Source organism: Alosa alosa, chromosome 17, assembly GCF_017589495.1.
Source record: "Alosa alosa isolate M-15738 ecotype Scorff River chromosome 17, AALO_Geno_1.1, whole genome shotgun sequence".
NCBI lineage: Eukaryota > Metazoa > Chordata > Actinopteri > Clupeiformes > Clupeidae > Alosa > Alosa alosa.
Genome location: NC_063205.1, coordinates 13,306,072 through 13,319,531, shown reverse-complemented (window position 1 = coordinate 13,319,531; position 13,460 = coordinate 13,306,072).

Below are 13,460 nucleotides of genomic sequence, written 5' to 3'. Positions count from 1 at the left end.
TTGGTGGGCATGTAACCCCACATGGATAGCATGGAACCTCCTTTTTTCGTTTTGATCTGTAGCCCCCCACTGGACTGGACCCCGAAAGGAGGGTAGGGCAGACACAGTTTTCTGTGAATATCTTGAGAACCGTAGGGTTTAGGAGGACCATTTTTTTGTATGTTGATCTCAAAGGGCCATGTCAACCCATTTCATAACCACTCATTTCATGTATAGCCACCTAGTTAAACACAAAAGTAAAAAAATGAGGTGTTGTAATCGCAGGTATCTGTGACCTAACATAAACTGCACCGAAATTGTAAGTGTATGATCATTATGACACCCTCTGAATGCACGCCAAGTTTCATGGAATTCCGTTCATGGGGGCCAGACAATAAATTAATTTATGTTACTATACACCAACTGGCCTGTAGGTGGCGGAGACAGTTTTCTGTGAATATCTCGAGAACCGTGTAGGGCCTAGGAGGTCCACCTTTTTTGTATGTTGGTCTTAGGGGGCATGTCAACCTATCCCATTACCACTTATTTCATGTATAGCGCCACCTAGTTAAAAATTAAAAAGCAAAACATTAGGTGTTTTCATCACAATATCTCTGGCTGACATGGTCAAAACTGCACAAAATGTAAGTGTAGGATCATTATGACACCCTCGAATGCATGCCAAGTTTCGCGGACTTTTGTTCATGGGGGCCTTACAATAAAATAATTTATGTGTACATTTAATGACCATTACACCAACAAGGATTCCCGGGACACTGAAAGACCGGGTACAATTTAAACTTGGTGGGCATGTAACCCCACATGGATAGCATGGAACCATCGCTTTTCGTTTTGATCTGTAGCCTCCCCACTGGACTGGACCCCCGAAAGGAGGGTAGGGCAGACACAGTTTTCTGTGAATATCTTGAGAACCGTAGGGCCTAGGATGACCAATTTTTTGCATATGTTTTCCTCCAGGGGTCATGTAAACCCATTCCATATGCACACATGTGCATAAACAGATACTCACGCACACACATACATTCACAGTAATCCTACGTATGACACATACTCACACAGTAGACATATATACGCATGTATGCACATGCACATGCACACACACAGGCACATAAACAGGCAAATACACAAGCACATGCACATGCACGCACACACACCCACCCACACATAAACATAAACATGTACATGCACACATGCACACAATTCAAGAATTTCTCAGAATTATGAACAGGCAAGATGGGGGTGGGGTTGTATAAAATGTATATTACATGTGAAATCTATAAACTAATCATGTTTTGGTACTTGTTGTCTAGCAGATACCAGTGAGAATTGAGTGTGCATAATGCAATTCAGTGAGACAGTTAGAATCATATATGCCTTTCAGCGTGACTTATTTTTCATGTTCACGCATGCTATGCAGGCCCGGATCTAGGCTGCTCAGATTGGGGGGGCAAATAGAAATTTGGGGTGGACACAATGAATACACCCCCTCAGTTTCACTACAAATGCCTTACTTTTCACCTTAAAACCTAATAGCAAACATGACATATTACATAGAACTGTTAATCATAGACCTGATTTTAATATTTACAGATATCTAGGCTATATTTAACATTTATTTTCTATGTGGCCTGTTATGAAATCATGTATTGAACAATTAAAGCACAGTTTAGCTTTTGAGAAACTCAAATAGTCTACATGCATGCTTAGCATTTTGTCATCATTAAGGCTACTTTGACAAACTCTTAGTCAGCTGATTTTAATATTTACAGATATCTAGGCGATATTTGTAACATTTATTTTGTATTTGGCCTGTTATGAAATCATGTATTGGACAATTTAAACAACCTGAAGCCCAAAGTTGGAGACCTGCATTTAGACATTGCTGCAAATGTAAAACCGGATTACTCTGGAATGGCTAACTGTACAGGGGAATGCTTTACACCTTTTTATTCGGTAAGGTCTGCTGTTTCTTCTAATATATGGTTTGTCATGTGTTCGGGAAAAATTTGTGAAGTATTCCACCGAGATGAATGGGTATTGAGATGGGCGCAGAATGTAACATGATAAATTAAAGTTACTTTTCTCGCGAACTGTTTACCACAACTTTGTGAAGAGTAGGCTAGGCTATCGGAGTATAGGCTATTTCAGCAAAGAATGGGTGAATTTGGACGCACTTTCTTTCTTGCCGTGCGCTGTCACATTCTCCACTGCGTAAAAGACATAGGCTAAATGAATTTGCATTGTGAATGCTAAGCTTAATCAGGCCATAGGCTAAATAAAAATCGCTAGTCGGATGCAAAGCAGAATATAGAAAGAAATGGGCACCAAGGCCACAGTGGCCTGTGAACCTCCGATTTTCAAAGGGACATCACGGCCAACGCAAGGGGCAACGACGTGGCCACCGTAAAATTCCCACCCTGCTTATAACACAGTTAAGGAATGACTATCCAACCAGCAAATCAGCACCCTCGAAATTCAGACAGGACGAATTAGAAAAGTGTGATTGGCAGATTCAATAGCTGTCAATTAAAATTGACCAATTAGGTGGGGCAGAAGAAATATTTGGAGGGGCATTGCCCCTCCCAGCCCTATTCTAGATCCGGCCATGATGCTATGAGAACGCTGAACAAAGTTCACATATTTCAATTGCATCCCTCCATACTAGACACCTTAAAGATGATGTGTACCAAAAATCTTTGTCCTATGTTTACATAAACATACTTTTCTAAGCTTTAGTTTGGGAGCTTTTGGGTGGACATTTTCTGGTCAGGGATCAACCAAAACATAAGCAGCTCTGGCCATGTGACAAATTACACTACACATTTGGCACTGCACATATTTAACTGAGACCCTTTCAGGTTTCTATTTTTGGGAGAAATGTATTGATAATTCATCCAGTAACAGTTTTAAAGAAACAAGAGCAAGATTTTTTGAACGGTCACAATTGTGACCGTTGGGATTAAACGGGTTAACTTCAACATGATGAAAAAGACATTCCCAATTACAATACATTTCTATTAGTACATACCTAGCTGTAATGAAATCCAGTACTGTAAACCAACAGGGTTTTTTTTCCAGAATATATAGCTTAAGATAATTTACAAAATACATAAACTAATTTGTCCAATGTTTCTCACTAGGGGTCACTACCAAATAGATTTATTTGCAGCTGTGAAGTAGCATTAATAATCCTTATATTTAGTTAATCCTATGGAATGTATAAATAATTGCAGTTTTTTATGTTTTGCAAAAGTTAAGATACAGTTATCAACCAAGGACATAAACCTATAGACCTGAATAAACTGTAATCTCTAATAATTAATATCTTTGTTTAAGATAAATAATATTCTTGTTCTCCTTATTCTTTCTTTTTGTGTTATTTCATCCATTATGTTTGTGAATAATAACCATAACAAATCATGAATAATTATTTGTTTTAAAAGCTACTGTTGTCTATACACTTGCAAATAAAATGCATGTATGTAATAAACTTCTATATCATCGCAAATAACTACCAGTTTCCTGTGCAATTTGCCGATATTGCACTAGCCTGTTTGCTGTTTGTAATGTACACTGTATAGCAATGGGCCATTCCATTGGAAGATTATTTGAAGATGACTTATTTTATTTCAAAATGCTTCGGTGATCACATTTCACCAATGACTAAATTCAAAGCAAGAAACAGTTAGACATAATACAACACTTAACATCAAATAGTTATTTCAAGCAACTGATGTGTGAAACATAAGTCATGTCATTTCAAGTCATGCAACTGTTATGTTCATTAATCATTGTATTATTATGTATATGGAAAGGCAACAAAGACAGGTCACCCAGCAACACCCATCAAAAAAGCAACACTCTGCATCACCATTTCAACCATGCTGTGCAGGGATTGAATGGAAGTAATCAGCCATTCCAACACAGTATGAAAATAGTTTATTACAGCCAGCAGAGCATAGCTACTGTATAGCACTGTGGGTGTTAACTGTCAGTGAGGGTTGAGCCTGCATTTTTTAGTCCTGATGGATGTTACTGATCCATTACATATTCAGAGGACTCTTTCTTTCTCTCTCACTCTCTCTCTCTCGCACACATTCTCTCTTTTTCTTATCCTCCATTTCTTTTCTCCTTTGCTGACCTTTTCCCTTAGTTCCTCCCTCCATCTCTCTGCCTCTGCTTCACTTCCCTTCCTCAGCTCTCCTCCTCTTCTTTCTCCTCCTCCTATTCCTTCTCTCTGTCCCCCACCCTTCCTCTCCCTTGTTTTTCTTTACCCCTCTCTTACAACTCTATCTATTGGCTTATTCTCTTCTTTTCTCTCTCTCACTTATGCCTTCTCTCTCTCTCACCACTCTTCCTCCCTCTCTCTCTCTCTCTCTCTAGTCTCTCTGCATCCCCCTCTCTCTCCTTTGCCTTCTGTGTACGCCTCATCCCACTCTCCCTCATTCCACCCACCTCCTGTCTCTCTCTTTCCCTCTCTCTCTCTTTCCCTCTCTCTCTCTTACTCCTGCTTTCTCTCATATATCTTTCCCCTTCTCTCTCCATCTCTCATACCCCCCCCCCCCGTCCGCCCGTCTCTATTTCTGATCTGCATTCTGGCCGTGTAGCACACAACAGAAAACTAGCAGGCGATTGGAAAGGTCATCTTATCTGGTAAAATGTGAAGGTTGGCTGGCTTAATCACAGGACAGTTATGTGGGAGGAGCTATGGGGTGTGTGTGTGTGTGTGTGTGTGTGCATGTGCATGTGTGTGTGTGTGTGGGGGGTGATGATCTGTCTGTAGCCCCCCCAAAAAATATACAAAATTACAACACACGCATCTCTCAAACCACAAAACACATTTAAGGGAAGGTAAGACATTGTTTATGTAAATGTTGTGTATTTTTTTCCAATGCTCTTTCTCTCCCTCCTTTTTCTCTCTCTCTCTCTCTCTCTCTCTCTATCTTCATCTCCCTTCCCCATCCCTCCACATTTCGCTTTAACGAGTCCAATATTCTCTTGCTTCACATGTGCTAGACTAGAGCAATGTCACCTGTTGATGGATGCTTTTCCAAGCAAAACAAACAAACTCTCAGACTCATCCCTGTCCCTGTGGAAGGACGATAGCTCAGCGATCTCCTTCAGTTCAATTCCACATTCCACACCATCACGTCCAGCTGTATTGATTAGCTGGGCTTCGTGTCTCTCTGTATCTTTCCTTTCTACCCTTCCCCCTCACTCTCTCTCTCTCTTACACACACACACACAAACACACACACACACACAGATGTATGCACACACTCCATTATCATGCCCCTGCACAGGAACCTTTGTCGCTAAGGCAGAGTCTAGCATCACTGGAATCCAGACAGCGCCATCAGCTCCTGTCACTGGGTGAGTCGCCGTGGCTACTCATTGGCACGGAGACGCTGTCAGCTCAGCCCTGCGTTATCACTAGAGCGATGACCCGTGCCAGCGTTAAAACCCATAAAGGAATGTTGGGAAATGAACGTTCTAAAGAATATCTGGGTTCATTGAATTCAACATAGAATTTTAGAACCTTCAATTGTTGCGGAACTTAGAATGTTCAAAAACCTACACCTTTAAGGGTTACATGCATGCCCGCAGACACTGCCTCTGTTCCCGTAGTCCCCCTGGACCTTTCTGTCCAGTCTAAAACAGGGTCCAGAAAGATGCTTCAGGAGGAGATGCTACCTGCTAACTATGGACCCTTTCAAGAGAGTTCCATTATCAGCATCATAGTTGGCCCCACAAGACTTCCTTTTTAACATTCCATATGTTATCTTAATGCAGAGGAAGTAGATTGGGGCCCAAATAGAACGTTCAAACATTGTTTTTGTTTTTATTGTTGAAAGGGTCTATAATATCCCTCATCAGGATTAGCTATGCAGATACATGCACACTGTCTTCTGCTTGGTTGCTGATGTGACTAGCTGCAATATGTTCAGGTGCATCATGGACTGTATGTAGTATTATGTCAGGCATAGTTGCCAGGCATAGTTCTACGTGGTGTTTGTTATGACCTAGGGGTAAGGCCACAACAAAAGAGGGAGTCGAGAGGTTGGATCTTTAACTAAAATATAGATTTATTAACCAAATAACAAACAAACAGTGTGAGGTGGGATGTTGTGTGTTTGCAATGTGTCTGAGTGAAGTGTTGCATGTCCAAAACCCAAAGTAAGAATGGCCCCGCTAAGGGGAGAGGAAGCAGTCCTCTTATCAGGACTCCAGTGTACAGGTGCAGCTCATCAGCTCGTTAAGTCCTAAGCACACCTGAAAACAAGTAGTCAATATGCAGAAGGCCTAACAGGCCGTCACAGTGTTAAACTGGGTTGTCCACTGTATCATGCATTGCCGTGTTCTATTTTGTTGATTGATTTCAGCTTTACAAAGTTATGTTTTTTCTGCACTGTTACATTTTGTTGTGCTATGCTCTCATATAAAAGTAATTTGTTTTATAATTCCTTCTGCACTAGCAATATAACGACCATATTCTTCACATATGGGGTTCTTTAAAACAGGAAAACAAATAAACATGTCTTTGAATATTATAAAAAATATATATTTAAATGAATAAAAAGTACTTTTTCATGTAGCACCAATACCAGATCCTAACCAGATCAGGGCCGAATTAGGGCCAAGTGTGTCTCTCTAGTCGGCAGCTGTCATGAGAAATGCTTAAAGGCCTGTCCCCATCACGACCTCGTCTTGCCTTGTAGCTCTCCTCGATGGCAGCATGGGTTATGATTACAGCTAGTCCCTGGGCCATTTTAACACTCTGTCTCTGGGGAGAGAGAGAGAAAGAGAGAGGGAGAGAAAGAGAGAGAGTTGAGAGGAAGCTGGAGAGAGGTGAGTGTGTTGATAAGTAGGTGACATGTGAACGACTGAGAGAGAGAGAGAGAAGGAGGGAGAAGAAAGGAAAGAAAGGAAGATAGAGTGAGGTGTGTGTGTGGATAAGCAGGTGGCAGGATAATGAGTGGGAGAGAGAGAGAGAGAGAATGGAGATTGACACAAAAAGCAAAGAGAATGAGAGAAGGTGAGTGGAGGATAGAAAGCAATATAGAAAGAGAGATGATGTGTGAGAGAAGAGTGACAAAAAACATGTCATGGGCAGATATTAACTGAGAAAGAAAGGCCAAACAAGAAAGAAACATTGTTCATCTTTTTAAAAAAATGTACATTTGTGACAACAAAACCTATTGCCGAAGTGTCCAGAGCAAGACAGAGTGACAGAGGAGGAGGAGAGAGAGAGTGATGGAGGGGAAGAAAGGAGAGAATGCACAAGGGAGGAAGAGACAGAGTGAGAGAGAGAAAATGAGAAAAGAAGAAAGAGGAGACAGAGAGAGAAAGAGAGAGTGAGGGAGGAGGCGTGAAAGAGAAGAGGAGTGAGTGACAGAGAGAGAGAGTGAAAAAGGAGACGCTAGCGTGAAATTAGGTGGCTGCCTCTGACCCAGCAGAGCTTTCTGCTTTTCTGCTCAACACTGCTGATTAGCAGCCTGTGCAATCAGCAATGCCACTAATTTCCCTTGCCTCCTTCTCTCTCTCTTCCTCTCTCCATCCCTCTCTCCCTCTCTCTCTCTGTTACTGACAGATACTGATGGCTCAATCACAGGGACTGTACCAAAGCAGGCCAGCAGCGACATCCTCAAGAAACTCGAGCTTCACACAGCAATCAAGCCAGAGGAGCTATTGATGCAGCTGGTCATGCCAAGGCTCTCTCATGTCTCGCACATTTAACATGCTTTTCACACCACCACTCGAGCAGCCAACACACACACACACACACACACACACGCACACACACACTTCAGCATCTCATAAATTGTCAAGTGTTATCTGTGTACTGCATATCTACACACACACACACATACACACCGACACATACACATCACTTATGAATCACTTACTCCCAGTCTCTAGATATTGCATAGATTCTTTCACTTATGGCTCTACAGCCTGCTGAGGTAAGGGGTGTCACACCTCTTTCACCCTCTTCAACTAAATACACACATTCACACACTCGCATACACAAACACACTAGCACACGGTCACTCACATATATTAACGTGAACACCCACATACACCCTCTCTATCACACACACACACACACATGCATGCACACACACACCTCCATATATCTACATCAAATACACACATTCACACACACACTCTCTCTCTCACACACATACTGTACATACTCTTTCTCATACAAACACACACACCATCCTGTGAGAATCTCCACAGCAGTCAGGCTGGCCAAGGTAATTGAGTTGAGTGAGGCAACAGCACTGGCCCCAGATATATAGGTCACGTAATAGGTTGTTTACTGTGTGAGCGAACACGATGCATGGGAGAGCATGGAGCTGGGCTGAATGAAAATGCAGGGATGCAAAATGAAAATGCAACCAGGAGATGGCCTTTTATGGACTGCATACATGTATCGGTGTGTGTGTGTGTGTGTGTTTACGTGTCTATTTTGTTTGTGTGTGTTTCTAAGTCTAGGTGGAATAGAGAGAGACAGAATTGACGCCTGTATCCCACGTCATTAGCTTTTTTTTATCAGTTATACTCACTTTACTGTCTCTACTTTTTTAATATGCTCACTTATATTGTCATGTTGACTTCCTGTGCACCTATGAGAGATCTTGCTTTGACAGCACTGTAAGTACAGTCATGCCCATAAATTGAAATTGAATTGAAAGGCAATTGAGAGAGAAAGGAGTGAGATTGACACGTCCATTTGAATTCTGTTTCATCTGTCTGGGTGAGGTGTAACATATCTTAGTGCTTCCATTTGATGTGACTGCAAAGCCCAACCATTACCATTAAATAATTGTTCTTATCACTATGACAATTTCAATGATAGCTTGTCTCTCATGCTATGCTTCTGATTATTGCTGCCCTCATTTTGAACTTCAGGTGCTAAAAAAATACTGGTTGAGAGAGCCGGAGAGAGACAGAGAGAGTATGTGTGTGTGTGTCTGAGAGTGTCTATGTGTGTGTGTGTGTGTGTGTGAGAGAGAGAGAGAGCAGCTACATTTGATGTTACCATGGAAACAGCAACCACTTACACGTTACCCTTTCTGTGGCCCAAATGACTCTTATCCTGATGTTTAAAAAACTGTTCCATATCTCTCGACTTCTACAAGTGGACAGGTGATCAAATACATCCAAATGACACATTTTGTTTTAAAAATCTACAAATAATAGAAGTGATGGTGTGACAAGAAGAGAAAGACAGAGAGAGAGAGAGAGAGAGAGAGAGAGAGAGAGGGGTGAGTCAGCACAGCACAGCAACAAGTAAACACAGGGGGAAGGTCAGAAAACACAGCACAGTTTTAACACAATCATGAAAATCAACCACATGACATAGAACAGCTTTAAGCCACATACTGTACCATACAAGTATTAAAGGAGAAATCAGTGAGTTTTCACATAGATCTCTGTTTCTCGAGGTCACGAGTACTGTCAGCACAAAAAAACAAACAAAAAAACACTCGGTTTTACCTAGCTCGAGTTGCTACAACCAGCAGCTAACGCAGCCAGGTAGCTACAGCGCTACACTCTGTGGGCATTTACATGGGGGCTCATGGACATGCCCCCAGAGTGTAGCGCTGGAGCTGCCTGATAGCTGCTGGTTGTGGCAACTTGGTAAATCCGATTGTTTTCGGGGTTTTTTTCATACCGACAGTAGCACTCGGTGACCTCGAGAAACGAGGATCTATGGGAAAACTTGCCGGAATTCTCCTATCGGACTTTTCGGAAAAAACATTGGTACATCACTGATGGATGATAGACTGTAGGTCATTCCTGTGTTTTTTCTACTTACGTAAAATCTGTCACTGTTCATTCTTCTGTCAGATGTTTCATTCATCTTTTCAAAACTGGGACCCAAACTCTGAGTAGCATAACTCTGTTGAAAAGGGTTATGGCAGCTCTGGCTTCCTAACTTCACTATGCACTATTCAGTATGTCTGTTATGGTCTGGAACTATTCAACTGAATGGGCATTTGACGGGAGTGGACTCTTAAAGGAGAATTCCGGTGTGATATTGACCTAAAGTGTATTGAAACATGATACCGAGTGTGAACGTATGTCTCATAGCCCATCTAGGCTTGTCCCCTGCACTCCAAAATCTGGCGCTAGTTAGCCGATGCTACCAACAGCTTTTTCAATAGTGGTGCTTCGGCATCGGGCTAGCCATGCAAATAAATCACTGTTTTACACCCATTTACGAGGCTCAATGTATCTCCACACTTCATTGGTAGACTTCCGAGGGCCCTGACATTTAAAACGAGACATTGAGAACTTTGAAAAAGCACTGGTAGTTTACTTACAAGACGATTCATACAGACAGTATCTTCACGAAGTTTAGCGTTTGCAGCCATCTTGAATTTAGTCACGATAAGTCGAGCAACGAGTAAGAATGAACAGGTATGATAAGGGATCAGATTCCAAAAATAATTCAGTGGAAATGCATGGATTCCAGTTTCTTCCAGTAGCAGCAACTGGAATCCATGCATTTCCACTGAATTATTATACACACACTTCCCTCTAGACATCACTCTAAAAGCAGGGCTGGATAGAATAGACAGCCTTCTCCAAAGGCCTCTGAATGATCAGGATTCTAGCACAACTCCTCTGTCTCTGTCTCACACACACTGCATAGCCTGTCTTACAAAAGGCCACACATCTACAGAAGACCAATAAGGCTGCAACATCATGATGCTTCTAATCTGTCAAATTAGTCAAATACTAGAAAGATGTTTTTTGTCTTTTTTTTTCAGAAACGATGTGTGAGATATATATATATATATATATATATATATATATATATATATATATATATATATATATATATATATATATATATTCCCAAGCAATCAGGATTATCTGCACCCAAAGCTGTTCTGGCCTAAGATTAAATTCCTCTCGGAGGAGGAGCCGATCTGGAGGGCTGATTGAGTGACTGACAGGGCTGAATGGTGGCATCATCAGGCAGGGTGAAGAGAGAAGTAAGTGGATGAGGTGTGTGTGTGTGTGTGTGTGTGTGATTGGTGTCTGTGTGTATGTGTGTGTATGTGTGTGAGCATGTGTGTGTGTGTGTGTGTGTGTGTGTGTGTGTGTGTGTGCGTGTGAGAGAGAGAGAGAGAGCATGTGTGTGTACTAGTATATGTGTGTGTGTGTGAGTGTGTACTTGTGGAAAGCATTGCCATTGGTGATACAGAAAGAGATAGGCATATGCATGCAGATAGCATGGTAGTATCAACAGCTGTGTGATTTCTGATTACCCCCTCTATCGTCACTGAACAACACACCAGTGCACACATACAGCCACAATACATTTAGATGTATACAACATTCACACACACACACTCTCTCTCTCTCTCTCTCTCTCTCTCTCTCTCTCTCTATCACACACACACATACACACACATACAGACAGAATTAATTCAGACATATACACACACAAATGCACACACAAACATACACACAATCAACATGAATTACGGTGCATTGCTGGAGGCATGCGGACTGCATACAAACTGCCTGCAACAGTCTTCGAGGACAGAACCTCCCCTTGCTGGAGGGAAAAAAAGCTAAAAGAAACAGAGAGGATTTCAGAGTGAGGGAGAAAAATTGGTATCTAACTGCAGCCACACAATTTATCTCTGTTAAGACAAAAGAGCACTATCAGAGAACCCAAACAAAACAAGAAAATAAAGTGTCCTGAGCTCTAAACCATTGATCATAAATTCCATTAAGAGTTGACACCACTGCAAATTGGGAGAGAAATGGTCAGTGTAGTTCTACATGGAGCGAGAGACAATGCCCCTTGGAGAAGAAAAGATAAAAAGAACAACATGATCAGGCTGTTTCGGATTGATCCTGCACTTTTGTCGGCCACCTGTGGCAAAATCCGGTGAGTGTATCCAAAGCCAATGCATTCATACCTGTGTGTTTGATTATCCAGTACCAGGAATCAGAGCACAGTCTCTCTCTCTCTCTCTCTCTCATTCTCTCTCTCTCTCTCACACACACACACACACACACACACAATACATCACATAGGCTGTTTTCAGACATGTCCTCAGGACATATGTCCATGCAATTACGTCTAGATCTCAAACAGACTCAAGTGTGGAATCGCAAACGGACATTACACAGGTGGGAGTTATTCATACCTGGACTAAATGTTCTGGGTGGTTTAAGTGAAAGGAGGAGTCAGGGTTGACGCTCAATATATTGTCGGGGGATGCTGCTCAATATAGGCTATCAATCAATAATGAGGATTAATAATGGTCATATATGGCAAGTCCAGATCATTGAAATTAAAAGTTCTGAAAACGTATTTTATTTTCCCTCTTGGGAATCGAAAGCTGTCCTTTTAAGACTGTCTTCTTTTTCACATAGGCTATAGTATAGTTTAGCACCTAAGTTACCTTTCTCATCTAAGTGGTAGCCTAAACCCTGTGTATGTGAATGGGCTAACTTAGCATGTTGTTCACATGTGATTCTATCAATAGATTAAGCTATATATATTTCTGTTTCACTCATCATATCTTCACCTGTCATTCAGAAGTCAATAATGGAGCAAGATGCTCCTTATCCTGGCTCATGAAACCATGGAACTTACCTTATTTGCTGGTCTATCATGAATGAGAACTAATGATGAACTTGATTATGATGATGTCATAAATGTACAGGCTACAGTTAACCCAATACACCATCAGTTTTACACCGAACGTCATCGCCCCGCCCCCACTGGTGGTGTCAGACCACCAGCCCACTAGTACTGTAATTTGAGGTAAAATAATTTGGACATAGTGGTCGCATGCACCCATTTGATGCCCGGATCATGTCAGGAGTCCACTTCATGTCTATAAAAGGCTATAGACATCTACACACAAAAAACACAAACCCCTACACACACACACACACACACACACACCAGTCCATCCAACACCACACACCTTCAAGAGGTTTCAAAGACAAAATATTCTTTCATTCATTCATTCATTCATTCATTCATCCCAGTCTCCTACTGTCCCCCATGGCTGCTGAATGACCGGGTGCCCTTCTCCCCCTGACAGTGATTCAGATCTGTTAAGTATTTACCACCCAGAACATTAGTTGAAAAGCCACAGGACCAGCCATTTGTCTTGACCCCCTACACAGGGATTCATTATGCATGTTCAGAGAACTATCTACAAAAGCAGCAATCGCCTTTATGAGTCTCTCTCTCTCTCTCTCTCTCTCTCTCTCTCTCTCTCTCTCTCTCTCTCTGTCTCACTCACTAGTTTTCTCTTTCTCTCTCTCACACTTCCCTTTTCTCTCCCACTCGCTCCCCCTCTCTCTTTCCGAGAATCCAATTTCAGTGTATAATTAATCCTCCGAAAGGCTGTTTTTTTTGTCCTATTTAGCCAAGGTGGGAGAGACTGTCAGTACACTGGGTAGTG